General features: G+C 45.2%; 1 pseudogene; it reads left to right on the top strand.

The window, feature by feature from the left end:
- Window positions 1-13,386, top strand: part of LOC133888190 (ABC transporter G family member 41-like) — a 45,561-nt pseudogene that overhangs the window by 22,550 nt on the left and 9,625 nt on the right.

The raw sequence follows: 13,386 nt of genomic DNA, 5'->3' as shown, positions 1-13,386 counted from the left end.
GCCCAATGCCCATAAGAGCAGTACACGTTGACATCTTTTAATATGTAGCTGACTAATACTACCTCCGTTCTCAAATAGATGCCGTTTAGGGATGCGTGCAGTCAAATGTTATCAATTTTGGCCACTAATGTATGCAAATGTATTAAGATTTGTCACATGAAAATGATATTAGTAGATTTGTTGTGGAAAACAATTTCAAATGATTATATTTTCAACAACTTTCGATAACAAATGCGTAAAAAAGCAACGGTCAAATGCATGCATTGGAGGCCGTGTCATTGTCCTAAATGACAAGTAAAAAAGAACGGAGGTAGCATTTAATGAGTATGAACAATACAACCCTCTACTCTAGATTCAAATATTAGGTATCACTGTAAAAATATAATGCTATGCTTATTTTTATTTCCATTTATTTCTTTCTAGAATCTTGAGCTATTGAGTGATGAGTGTTTCTTTTGACAAGCATATATTTATTTTAGATTCTTCCGCCAGCTGCTTGTGCTCTTCCTCATCCATTCAACAGCATTGTCATTGTTTCGATGTGTAGTCTCATATTGCCAAACAGCGCCAGTTTCGTCAATTGGTGGCACATTGTCACTTCTAGTCATTCTTCTGTGTGGAGGTTTTGTCATTCCTCGGAGTAAGATCCCCTACTCTGATAAAATCCACATTTTTAGTCCATTTGTGGATCAAATATTTCTTGTAGTAATTTTGGAGTTTTGGCTTACTTTGGAAAATTTTGGTTTTGAGCTGTGTGGAACAAAGGAACACACATTATTCAATTCCTCAACATAGGATCCACTTCCTGTACTTTTTGAAGGAAATAAAACATGTCGTGTGACCAAACAAGATAATCATGTGGCTCCGATCTCTTTCTCCCTGTCATTGCTCTCTCCTGTGCATATGTGCTGAAATGGTTATGGAATAAGATGATAGGATGTACTAGAAAAGGCTAGCATAATTAGCATTCTCTATTACATGGTTATGATACTTGGCAATGTCTTTTGAAGAGTTAGTACAGTGTTTTTATTTAATGTCAAATACTTTTGGAGTATTGGTTCTCTTGATTTCATTATGCATGGATAATTGAGAAGAATTTGTGAAGATTCAATATTTTCCTGTGATCCAAGCAAGCCATTTTTTCCATTGTTTTTTTAAATCCCGTGGGTTTTTGCTTTACACTCCATCATATTCCTGCATGTTTCCCCATTCCTTTGTTCTCCATTCCTGCTTTCTAAACAGGTCCTTGGTAGGAAATGAGTCATATGTCCATTTGTGCTCTGTGTTGTAGGCAAATATTTGTGCATCTAATGCCATACATTTAGCAACTGCTAGCCGTTAAAGAGCATTACTAACTTTGGTGTTACATTGTTTCAGCATCAATGCCGAACTGGCTAAAATGGGTCTTCTGGCTCTCACCGATGTCGTATGGTGAGATAAGCTTAACTGGAAATGAATTTTTGACACCACGATGGCAAAAGGTAAACTTTGAGTGATAACTAACTGTGTTAAGTGAGAAAATTCAAAATATGACCACAACTCACATACTAATATCTGTGTTGATAGATTATGGTATCAGGTGTGACACTTGGGGAGAGAATATTAATGGATCGAGGGCTAGACTTCTCCATCATTTTCTATTGGATCTCGGTTGGAGCACTGATTGTCTTCATTTTATTGTTAAACATAGGGTTCACCGTTGGATTAACTACCAGAAGACGTAAGGATTTTGCATATCCAAGCACTATCAGATATTTCACTGAAGAGTATATTGCCCTAGAATTTCTTGAACGACTTTGCTGCTTAGGTCCTTATCCATTTTTTCTTGGATTTTTCGGTGAATGCGGCAAAAGTGCAGCCCTGGCCTCTGTTTTGAGGGAAAACATAATTTAGCACATAATTTAGCCTATTATTATCTCTAATCTTCCGTAAGTGTATCACTTAGATCCATCTGTTAGATAAATTACAACAAATGGTGTGGCATGTGCTAGCCAATTCAAGAATGAACCATTTGTCAAACTGAAACTGGTTAACTTGAGATGATCGAACTGCTTCAACAATCCACTTTGCTATTTACTCAACTAAACACTAAAAATGCTTTAGGCTTTGCATTTCTTTGCACCATGTGAATTGCACACTGAAATAAAAAACAATAATTAATGAATGTAGATATGACAAAGAGGGGAGAGAAGAAGATATTCCTTTCTTACATGTTGGCATGTTTTGGTTAAATCCAGAATCTTTGCATTACAGTCAAGCAAACTATTTACCTTTTGGTCTGTCCAGTCTAAGCTCTTTTGCACAACTTGGCTCCAGGGACTTCGCAAGCTCTTGTATCTCGTGATAAGCTTACTATAATACAAGGAAAGAACCAAGCTAATTTTAAAGACATGGTGAACAAAAGCCCAAGATTACCCATAGCTACTCTGAACACACCTACTATTACTGGTCAGTCAAGTTTTACATGTGCAGCTAAATTAACTTGACTGCCCATTTATATAAAGTAGGACTAACCTATGAATGGACTCTTTTCTTACAGGGAAAGTATTACCTTTCAAATCTCTGACGATATCGTTTCGTGATGTTAATTACTACATCGACACCCCTATGGTACTTATCATGTATCTCATGATGATGAAATGCAAGAAATAGTGCTAGGCAACAAAACCAAATAAAAGTTGGGCACTTGATATGTTGATTTAGATAAGGACACAACTTCAAATACACAATCTACAGCCTAGCCTACTCTTTGCTTGGGTTACCAGAGAAGTGCTGTATACAAATAAGAGTTATTTTATTGCAGGCCACGAGGGGGAAAGGTTATACAGAGAGTAAACTACAGTTGCTCCACAACATCACAGGAGCTTTTCAACGAGGGGTTCTCTCAGTGGTCATGGGGGTCACTGGAGCTGGCAAAACAACCTTGCTTGATGTTATTGCTGGAAGGAAAACAGGAGGCTTTATTGAAGGTGACATTATAATAGGAGGCTATCCTAAAGTTCAGGAGACCTTTGCTAGGATATCAGGTTATTGCGAGCAGACTGATGTTCATTCTCCACAGATGACAGTATGGGAGTCTGTTGTGTACTCAGCTTGGTTCCGCTTGCCAAGGGAAATTGACCTGAAGACAAGACATGTGAGCTTTATATTCAAAGGAAACTACATACAGCCACCTGCCATTTGTCATTTTTGTGCTTGATTACCTGAATATATAGATTGGTCTTTTGACCGAGTGACTGATCAGTTTTAACTTCTGTTTATGTTTCACATCAATGGCCATTAATTTCTGGCAAGTTTGGTGTAGAATTCTTTCTTAGTTGGATTATATGTCACATGGCATCAAGTTGAACTGTTCAAAGTATAAATTGCTGCACATGGCTTTTGAAGTAAATGCAGTTTATATGCATTTATCTGATCTGATAATTTCTTCCTTCTCAGGAATTTGTTAAGGGAGTTCTGGAAACGATTGAACTGGATGAAGCCCGAGACACTTTGGTTGGGCTTCCTGGAGCAAATGGGCTATCTACTGAGCAGCGGAAACGGTTGACAATCGCAGTTGAGCTTGTTTCCAACCCTTGTATTATTTTCCTGGACGAGCCAACATCAGGTTTGGATGCAAGGTCTGCTGCTATCGTCATGCGTGCAGTGAAGAATGTTGCAGATACAGGAAGAACTGTTGCATGCACGATTCACCAACCAAGTATCGATGTATTTGAGGTATTTGATCAGGTAATTATTATTTATGTTATTTTTTTGAGAACCGAGTGATAGTTTAGTTGGTAGAGCCTTCAGTTGAGAGGCCACCAACCCGGGCTCGAACCCGGGTACTCACAACACTTACAGGAGCACAACCAACAACGTAAAGAGAGTACAACTGACTCCACACTGCCGACATCTGAGCGTATAACAAATCAAGAGTGGCATCACCCTGCTAAAGAGACTGCTCCTGGCGAATATAGACACGTAGAGAGCATCCTAGAAGACCTATAGTTCTGACGAAGATGAGTCCATATCTGAAAGATAGTAGAAAACTCAACAATCTTAAAGAAGAACCGGGGCTCGACACTTGCAACTAGTTTGGACACAGCCCGAGCATCATCATCCCTCCACTGAGCATAATTAGACAACTGATCCCGGTACCACTACAAAGCATCCTGGTAGGCAGAGACAGTCGTATCATAGTCAGTGGTGACGACTTCAATAGTTGCTTTGTTTGCTTTGTTGGCGGAAGGCTTCACAAGCTCCATCGGAAGAACAGGGGAAGGGAAACAAGGAATGTCGCAAGAGAGAACACCCCAAAGATGAAGCCCACACATCTGAATGTGCATATGCTGCGCAAAATCGCGGTAGTTGACACGATCAAAGATCACCGAGCAGCGAGCAACAAAAACGGCGCGTGATGACATCCTGAAGAAGTGGTGAAAGCAAGAGCGTAATGGAGTAGCGGCGGGCGACACCGATAGCGAAAGAAAAGGGGCAACAACTGCAAATATTTTTTTCTGGAACCGTTCGGTCAAAATAGAGAGCTGAGAGCTCTCGGTCTCGATTAGGACAGAGGGCGGGCGCCGGTCGGTTGGCGTCGGGTCCTGGGGTGGCATGGCTGTGGGAGGGCGGCGGTAGCTGTAGAGGACTAGCGACGCGGCCTCGGAAAGGCGGTGGCGGGCAGATTAGCAGCGGCAACGTACCGTATTGGGCGGATCCGGTCGACGGCGGTGGAGGCGGCGGCGGAAGGGAAGTCACGTTGAGGCGGGCGGATCCGGCGGCGCAGCAGCGGAACAGGCCAATGAAGAACGACTGGCGATGAAGATCCACCGATGGAAGAACGGATCCGCCCGTGTAGATCAGGGAGAAATCGGCGGGGAGAGAAGCTGGCCGGTGAAGAAAATATCGCTGGCGACAGGTGGACTAGATCGGGACAAGTTGTTGCGTCACTAAAAGAAAACCTAACTTTAATACTATGTTAGGAATAACAACTTGTATTCAAAGGAGACCATTGATCGGTATATATACATGTACATGTGAGCAATATGCAAAGAGCCCATTATAGCATGGGGATATTACATAGGTACAATATATAACAATATATATCTCTAACACCAACAATCCAACATTACTAAGGTGAAAAGACAGAAAAGCCCCTAAGACAATACATGTACTAGTAGACTCTAAAACTCCCCTCAAACTCTTGGTGGACCTGCAACACTAAGTTTGGATATATAGAAGCTATGTTGTGCATTAATCTTAGACTTTTTTAAGAAGTCAGGTAGCTAGAGCTCTGATGCACATAGTGATACTGTAGAGTAGCAATGAAAAGGGTCCACACCAATGTATTTGGTGAGCTCATGCTTGATGGGATCACGAGCATGCTGATCATACCAATGCGGAAAAAGAGGAGTCGGTGCAGGAAAAAAACCGAAATCCTCAAGGATCCATCCAAGACAGGTAAGCTCAGATCTTGGGACAAGTTATGTCAAGGTATACAAGACTAGACACAAGAGCAATAGCATATGTAGGACAAAGAATCAATTGAAGCTCCATAGGAGTGTCCACATACGATGATCAGTGAGACCAAAATGATCAAGGATATATTAAACCAGACATATGAAACTGTTCACTGAGACACTTCTTCACAAAGTCAACATAAGAAGGATCATCCGGAGTAAAGATCTTGTCTTAAGGGGAAGGCTGACCCTGATGACTCCGAGGACATGTCTCCAACATGAGCTGAAGAAGAGAGACTAACTATTGCACGATGTTTGATCCAAGCTCAACGACAAGGGGCTGAAGTAGGGAGAACACTTCCTGCTCAATGTCTTGCTGGCAAGGAGCACCAGCAATGGCTACCAGTGCAACTCTTGGTGTTGATCCAAGAAGACCCAAGGTATAGTAGTGCAGCGGCAGCCTGCAAACGCTGCAGAGGCTCAGAGCTGACATCCTTAGCTGTGGTCATCCGCACCTATCCGGATAGAAGCTTGATGTTGGCATTAACCTTAACAGTAGTGGCATGGGACAAAGAAGTTCCGAGGGATGGGGAGGGTGGGAGGGATAGAGAGGGAGGGAGGTAGTTGTGCTTGAGGGGCTGCTTGGATTTAGGAATAAGGGGTGGATAGGGATTTTGGGTTACAGGTGAGGAAAAATGGAGGGTTAAGATGAGGTAGAGAAAAGATGGAGGGTTAGGCTTAACCCACCCCTCTATCATGATCCCTATCACATCCTCCTAAGTTGACTGGTGATGTCCCCCACCCCCACCCCCCCAAGGAGTCCAACATGCCCTCCAAGATGGAGGTCAATGCTGATGCTAGGCTTGAAATGAATATGCTCATTACCAGGACATTTGCTAGAAAGAGGAAAACTTCGAAGCCACTGCCAGTTTCTCCAGAGAAGCCTAGCCTCAAGGTGACAAAGAGAAAGAAGGTGACCACCCCTCTTGTTGACAAGGAATTGAGAAGGAGTCAGAGAAGCAATAAAGGTTTGTCTGGCTTCAAGTCTTCCATGAGGACCACTCAGAGAACAACAACCAAAAGATCAACAAGAGTGGATAGGAGCCTCAGTGATCTTGCCAAGACTGTGGGTAATACTTCTCCCCTCAATGACTTTCCTGGTCTCTCTACATTCCCATGTCTTAATGATATCGATAAGTTTGTTGACCACATACCGGCCATATCTGTTTCTGCCATTCAGAAGGTGGCAGTGGAGGAGTGCTGTCCACCCCCTGAGGAGGTGACCAAGGAGCGGCTGCTGGAGTCTGGGATGATGGTGTCTGCCGACTGCCAGGTCTCCATAGTGAAAGATTAGTGTTTTGATATGGATAAACAATGTCTTATGTGGAGTGGTGTCCTGGGGATTGTGATGGTTCAAAACTCTTGAGTCGTGGATGTATTTTGGCTACTCTGGTTGTGATTCTCTGTCTAACCGTGTTGCATGTGTTAGCTACGTTCTGATGGGGAGGGATGGTTGTTTTATTCCTAAATTTATGTGGACTATAGTCTGGTCTCTCTGCTTGATGTTTCACTTGAGGCGCTTGCTTGCTCCTTCTATGCTTTTAGGGGAAGGCTTTCAGTCTCTTGCTTTGGGGGGTTTTGGCTGGTTGTTTTTGGCCTACGGCCAAAACAAAGATAGTATTCTCCGGTCTATGATAAATGAGTAGACAGAAGATAAATTGGAACATTCTGAACTGGAATATTAGAGGGTTAAACACTGAATCAAAGTGGCTTGCGTTGAAATCTAAGATTGAGGAAAGTGCTTGCTCGATCTCATGACAGTTTATGGACCCTGTCATGGCCCCAAGAGAATGGAATTCCTCAACTGTTTGAATGACCTTAGCATAGATGAAGATGAAAACTGGTTGATCATTGGCAATTTTAACTTCTACAGGTCCTTGGATGATAGGAACAAACCGGAGGGCAATCTTAATGACATTGAAGCTTTCAATGAGGTGATTGATAACCAAGGACTGTTGGAAATTCCTTTGAAGGGTAAAAAGTTCACTTACAGTAATATGCAGCAAGACCCATTCTTTGAACAACTTGACTGGTGCTTCACCTCCACCAATTGGATTATTGATTATCCTAACACCCTCCTCCTTCCTCTTGCAAAACCCACTTCTGACCACACTCCTTGTTTTGTACAAATTGGAATGGAAACCCCAAAAGCTCAGATTTTCAGGTTCGAAAATTATTGGGTTGGTCAACTTGGGTTCTTGGATATTGTGGAAGGATCTTGGAAGGTTCCCATCAAAGAAAGCAATAGTGCAAAATGAATTTCTGCAAAGTTCAAGCTGTTTAGAAGGGTCCTTAAGAGATGTTGTAAAGGTTTATCACAACTAAACAATCTGATCAGAAAATGTAATGAAGTCCTTCAAGTGCTGGACATAATTGAAGAGTTTAGGTCTTCTTTTCATTCAGGAGCAAAATTTCAGGCTTATCTTAAAGACGCACATCCTCAAGCTTCTCCATTGCAAAAAAGAATATTGGAGAAAAAGATGCACAATTAGATGGGTTATGTTTGGTGATGAAAGTACCAAATTCTTTCATGCAGCAGCTACTGAAAAGTTCAGAAAGAACACTATCACCTTCCTTGAATCCCAGGAGGGAAGATTGGTGAGTAATCATGATGAAAAGGCTGCTGTCCTCTTTAGTGCTTTTAAGGATAGAATGGGTATCTCAGGTAATCCTAGAATGCTGTTCAATCTGGAAGATTTGGTTCAATCTTTTGAACACCTGGGAGGCCTCTCTGAACGATTTACCAAGGAGGAAATTGACAGTGTTGTCAGCCAAATACCATCTGACAAATCTCTAGGCCCAGATGGTTTTAATGGTCTCTTCTTAAAAAAAATGTTGGCCAATTATCAAAGACGATTTCTATACTCTTTGTGAGGACTTCTTTCATGTCTCCATTGACTTACAGGCTATTAATAGCTCCTTCATAACCTTGGTTCCAAAAAACAATAATCCAGTGGCTGTAAAGGACTATAGACCCATCTCTCTTCTCAACATTGGTCTAAAGCTGATCACCAAGCTACTGGCCAACAGGTTACAAAGGGTCATCATTCTTTTTTTTTCTCGAACACGCAGGAGCACTGCTTATCTTTGTATTAGAGAGGAAGAGAAAAACAAGTACAAATGTACTTCCCCGAAAGGGGTAAGTCCACACACACCCACACCGCAACACAAAACATCAACACACACAAACACACACACACACACACACACACTTACACAACACACACAACAAACAGCACAGGCAAAGCCCAGCTAGGAACGGCCACAACCTAGATCAACCAGAGAGCTCGAAGCCCCTTCGCCCTTGCTATACACCAAAGATGAGCTTCATCGGATATGTGTCGCAGAACCTCATGAACCCTCGGAGCTGCATCCTCAAACACGCAAGCATTCCGATGTTTCCACAACCACCAAGCTCCCAAGATAACCATGGAATTGAAACCTTTCCTATGCTGTTGTGGCACCAGCCGAAGAGCACGCCGCCACCACTCAGCAAACCATGTGTCGTCCTGAACAGGGGAGACATGAGCAAGACCAGCTCTAGAAAAGAGACGCGACCAGGCCTCCCTTGCAAAGACACAATTAGTGAGGAGATGCTAAGCCGTTTTATCCTCCTGATCACATAAGGGACATTGGGCAGGATGAGGCAAACCTCGCCGGGCTAGGCGATTCGAAGTCCAACACCGGTTGCGGATGGCCAACCAAAGAAAAAATTTGCAACGCAGAGGGACCCAAGATCTCCAAAGCCTTTTCCATGGCTCAAAACCAACTGAACCAATGAAATAGGCTTTACTCATTGTTCATAGAAATCAATATGGTTTTATCAAGATCAGAATCTGTTGGAATATATACCCTACCAGGCCTTGCCGGTGGTAGGCGTGAGATCCGACACCGCGCTAATTGTCGATGCTGTAGGGAGGCCGGCGGCTGTGGACAGGTTGGCCGCCGTGCTGGCTGTTGATGCAGCATGGAGGACTGTCGCGCCATGGTAGGGCGCCACATCGACTGCTGAGCCAGCTGCTGCGCCGGCCGTTGCGCCGTGGTGTGCCGTCGGTCCGATGGTCACGTCACGCGGCCGCCGGGTGTAGACGTGAAGCTGAGGTGGAGTGGGGTGGGGAGACTTCGCTGCTGTCGCGCCCAGGACATCTCCGGTCGCCATCACGTCTGATAGGCCACCGGTGGGACCGGTTGTGTTACCTCCTGCTAAAAATCATTGGCTGCATCGAATATGCTATATGTGCCAGACATGGCCAGCGTTCGTGAAGCAAAGGGAAAAACAACTTCATCAAACACCACATGGCGAGATATAATGATTCGATTTGTGGCCAAATCGAGGCAGCGATAACCTTTATGATTCTTCGAGTAACCGAGGAAGACACAAGCGACAGAGCGAGGAGCTAGTTTGTGTGTCATGGTGGCGGAGATGTTAAGACAACAGAGGCAACCGAAAACACGAAGATGGCTATAGGTGGGAGGATGTAAGACCCCCGGTTACTGGATCTCTTGTGCCTCCAGTATCAATCCCTGGATTATGTAGCTGATACACAGTATAACAGTCGTAGTATCACTGTCAAACTTCGTACATCATAGAGAGGTTCAGAATTCAAAAGGTTACAACCCGTATTGCATATTACAAACTTGGCCTAGCGGCCATCAAAATACACAGCGGAACAAAAGCCCAAGCCACAAGCAGCGAGGGTGCGAACGCGACTTCAGATACTACTCTTCATTCCTGGCTTCACCTCCGGCGAAGTCGACAGTGGCTTCTTCATCTGGATGACAGCAAGAGTGAGTACGGAAGGTACTCAGCAAGCCCTATACTACTTTAAGGTGTTGATAGATGCATAAAGGGTTTATTCAAGGATAAGATTTTATGGTTTAGATTTAAGCGTAAAGCAGTTTATGCAGATACCCAATTGTATCAACTATGATTGAATTCAAAACATTTTAAGTAGTTCAAAAACATGTAACAAGCTATATTTGGGGGTCTTTCGGTCCTGGGAAGGGCTACACCACACCCCGCAATCCTTATTATCACATCTGGTGTACCTCTAGTACCACATAGCTTCTGACGGATCGATCCAGGAACTTATCACACGGATATCTAGTCCACACACTCACGCATCAAGACACGCACCTGGAGTCTAGTCAAAAAGGTTTTGCCTTCGCATGTTCATAACCGTGGACACGGCTATTCAAATAGATTTACACTCTGCAGAAACTGCCACGCACCGCTCGACCTATATGGCGCGGCATGATGCACTACCCTGGCAGGATCGAAGGGCTGCTTCTTCAGGCTTTCCTTCATAGCTACAACATATGGACACTGCTTTGTGTTATGGCCAGCACCTTCGCCATGTAACTCACAGTACAACGTGCTTGGGTCACGCGGAGCTCGTCCTCCTCGACCACTTTGACCTCCGCGGCGGCCTCTACCGCTTCGGCCTCCGCGGGTTCCACCTCTGTAGGCCTTGACGACCTCTATGAAGGCATCTTCTGAACTGGCTTCTATCTGGTTAACTTCTTTTTGTTTGGAGTTATACCCGAAGGCCTCGTTCTTCTTTGAGTGCTGCGGCCTATCCTTTGGCTGGCCAGCATGTGTTTCCTTGTTTGAGGGGTAAATCTTTGATGTTTTCGACGCTGTCATTTTGTTTTCCTTCGATGACGGTCGACCTCAGACTTTGCATACTCCTCCATTTTGTTGAAGAGTTCATGGACACTCTGCGGCCTCTTGCGCGTCAACTTTCCTGCCAGCAGCCCTCCTCTGATGCCTTGGATAGCTGCATCAATAATCGTGTCTTCGCTCAGGCCCTTCGCCTGACAACGCACATGTACGAAGTGGCGTATAAAGTCTTTCAGTGACTCTACCGGCTGCTATTTTACTGCGAAGAGGTCTTCGGCTGTGATCTTCTTGGCTCGATTGCCTTGGAAGTTACAAAAAAGGGCGTCGCCCAACTGCTCCCATGAGTATATGGACCCCGGAGGTAAGGTGGAATACCAAGATCTTGCTATCCCTTTTATCGTCAGCACAAAGGTCTTCGCCAGCGTTGAGTCGTCCCCACCGGTAGATTCAACTGCCGTCTCAAAACTCATGACGAATTCCTTTGGGGTCTGATTCTCCATCGAACATAACCACTCTTGATATCTTGAAACTCGAAGGCCATGGTTGGTTCTGCAAGCGAATGTAGAGTGGTGATTATGGATTGCCTGCGCGCGACCTATGCTGAAGATCAACAGGCCATACTGTAAGTACTGACGAAGGGGTGATGACATTCTGTGCTTCTTCGCCCTCTCATTATAGCATGTTAATTTGCTTCATAGTTCTTTTGGCTTCTTCTGCTCTCCGGTGATATTCAGTCGCCTTCCGACTCGCTTCCAAGCTCTCTAGCGTACGCTTCTTTTGTGCGATTTGTCTCTCTAGGTCCTTGGCTTCTAGGTGCGTAGCTCTTTCTGCTTCGGTTTCTTCTTCATCATCTTCGTACTCCTCGAGTTGTTTGAAGTCCTCGACACGAGGGGTCTTCCCCTTCGCAGCTATCGAAGCTTCAAAACGAGAGCGAAGGCCTTCCTCGCAGCTGTCGAAGCTTCGAAACAAGAGCGAAGGCCTTTCTCACCCCTTCGCATTGAGGCGTTTGCGTCTTCCTGATAAGTTGGGTCTTCGTGGTTTCGACCCTTGCCATCAGTCACCGCAACCGCCTCGCGTTCTTCTTCTTGGACCTCTTCGTCTGCCTCGGTTGCGGTGATGTTCAGCTCCATAGCTACCGAAGGGTTGGTCGTGGTGGGCCCCCCACCGGAAGCTGTTGCATCTAGTGCGACGATTCTTCGACACCCTTCTGCTTTTTCTTGGGTGGCATGGCTTGCCAATTGTTGGAAACTGTCGTAACCGAACAAGGAAGGGGCCTTCGACCCACTCATTTCTTCGACCCACTGAAATGAGTGGGCCGAAGGCAAGGTGAGAGACACTTAATGGGGAACTGCGTATTGTAATTAATGTCACCCACCTTTTCAGTTACAGTGTCGCTCTATTTATAGGCCGTACCCAACCACTCTCTGTTACAATGTACAATAATATCCCTCTAACTGCCACATTCCCGGCATATTCGAGGGCAATGCGGTATTATTCCTAAGTACATCTGCCATATTTACAATTATACCCTTCTGGGTCCTCGGTTGCCAGCATCAGTTTCGCCTCCGCCGTACTCCCGAAGGTCTACGACCGATGGCACCTTCGGGGCACCCTCGGTCGTCTTCTTCATGGCACCATGCGATGGTCTTTGCCTTGCCTTCGAAGGCTTCGCTTGCAATAGCGCCTCCGGCACCCCTTCTATCAACTCCCTTGCGAAGCCCAACGAAGATCTTTGGTCAACTTCCGAAGGCCCGTCAATGGCTTCGTCGATACCGGCATCCGGACACACTTCGGTGGCACCGAGCGTCCGCAAAGTACCATCGGCATGTCCGAAAGGTTCCTGCAACATGTCAAACCCACAACAACTGTAAGCTGTTAGTAAGCAGTGGTCGCAGAGGCCTTCGACCCTTTTCCGAAGGTGCATGTGAAATCATTCCCCAACAATGGGTTTAGTGTTGGTGGTGGCCACCAGAGCTGTAGAGGAGCCGGCAGGCGCAACAATCTTGAGGTCCGTTTCCTCAAGGAGGAGAGAGAGCCTCGAGGAATGTCGGGAACAACGTCTTTGTCTTGATGACAGCAGCGATGTTACGGAAGGGGTCGGACAGACCGCGCAACATGGTGAGGACAAGAGTGTCCTCGGACACCTCCTGGTCAAGGTCGACGAGGGCGTCGGCGAAGGATTTGAGGCGCTGGGAGTAGACCAAGATGATCTGATTGCCCTGAGCCAGGTTGCAGAATTCGGCCTCAAGGGAGAGAGCGCGC

Source organism: Phragmites australis, chromosome 13, assembly GCF_958298935.1.
Source record: "Phragmites australis chromosome 13, lpPhrAust1.1, whole genome shotgun sequence".
NCBI classification, from domain to species: domain Eukaryota; kingdom Viridiplantae; phylum Streptophyta; class Magnoliopsida; order Poales; family Poaceae; genus Phragmites; species Phragmites australis.
Note: the sequence above shows the minus strand (reverse complement) of the source record. Positions and strands in the feature narration are given on the sequence as shown.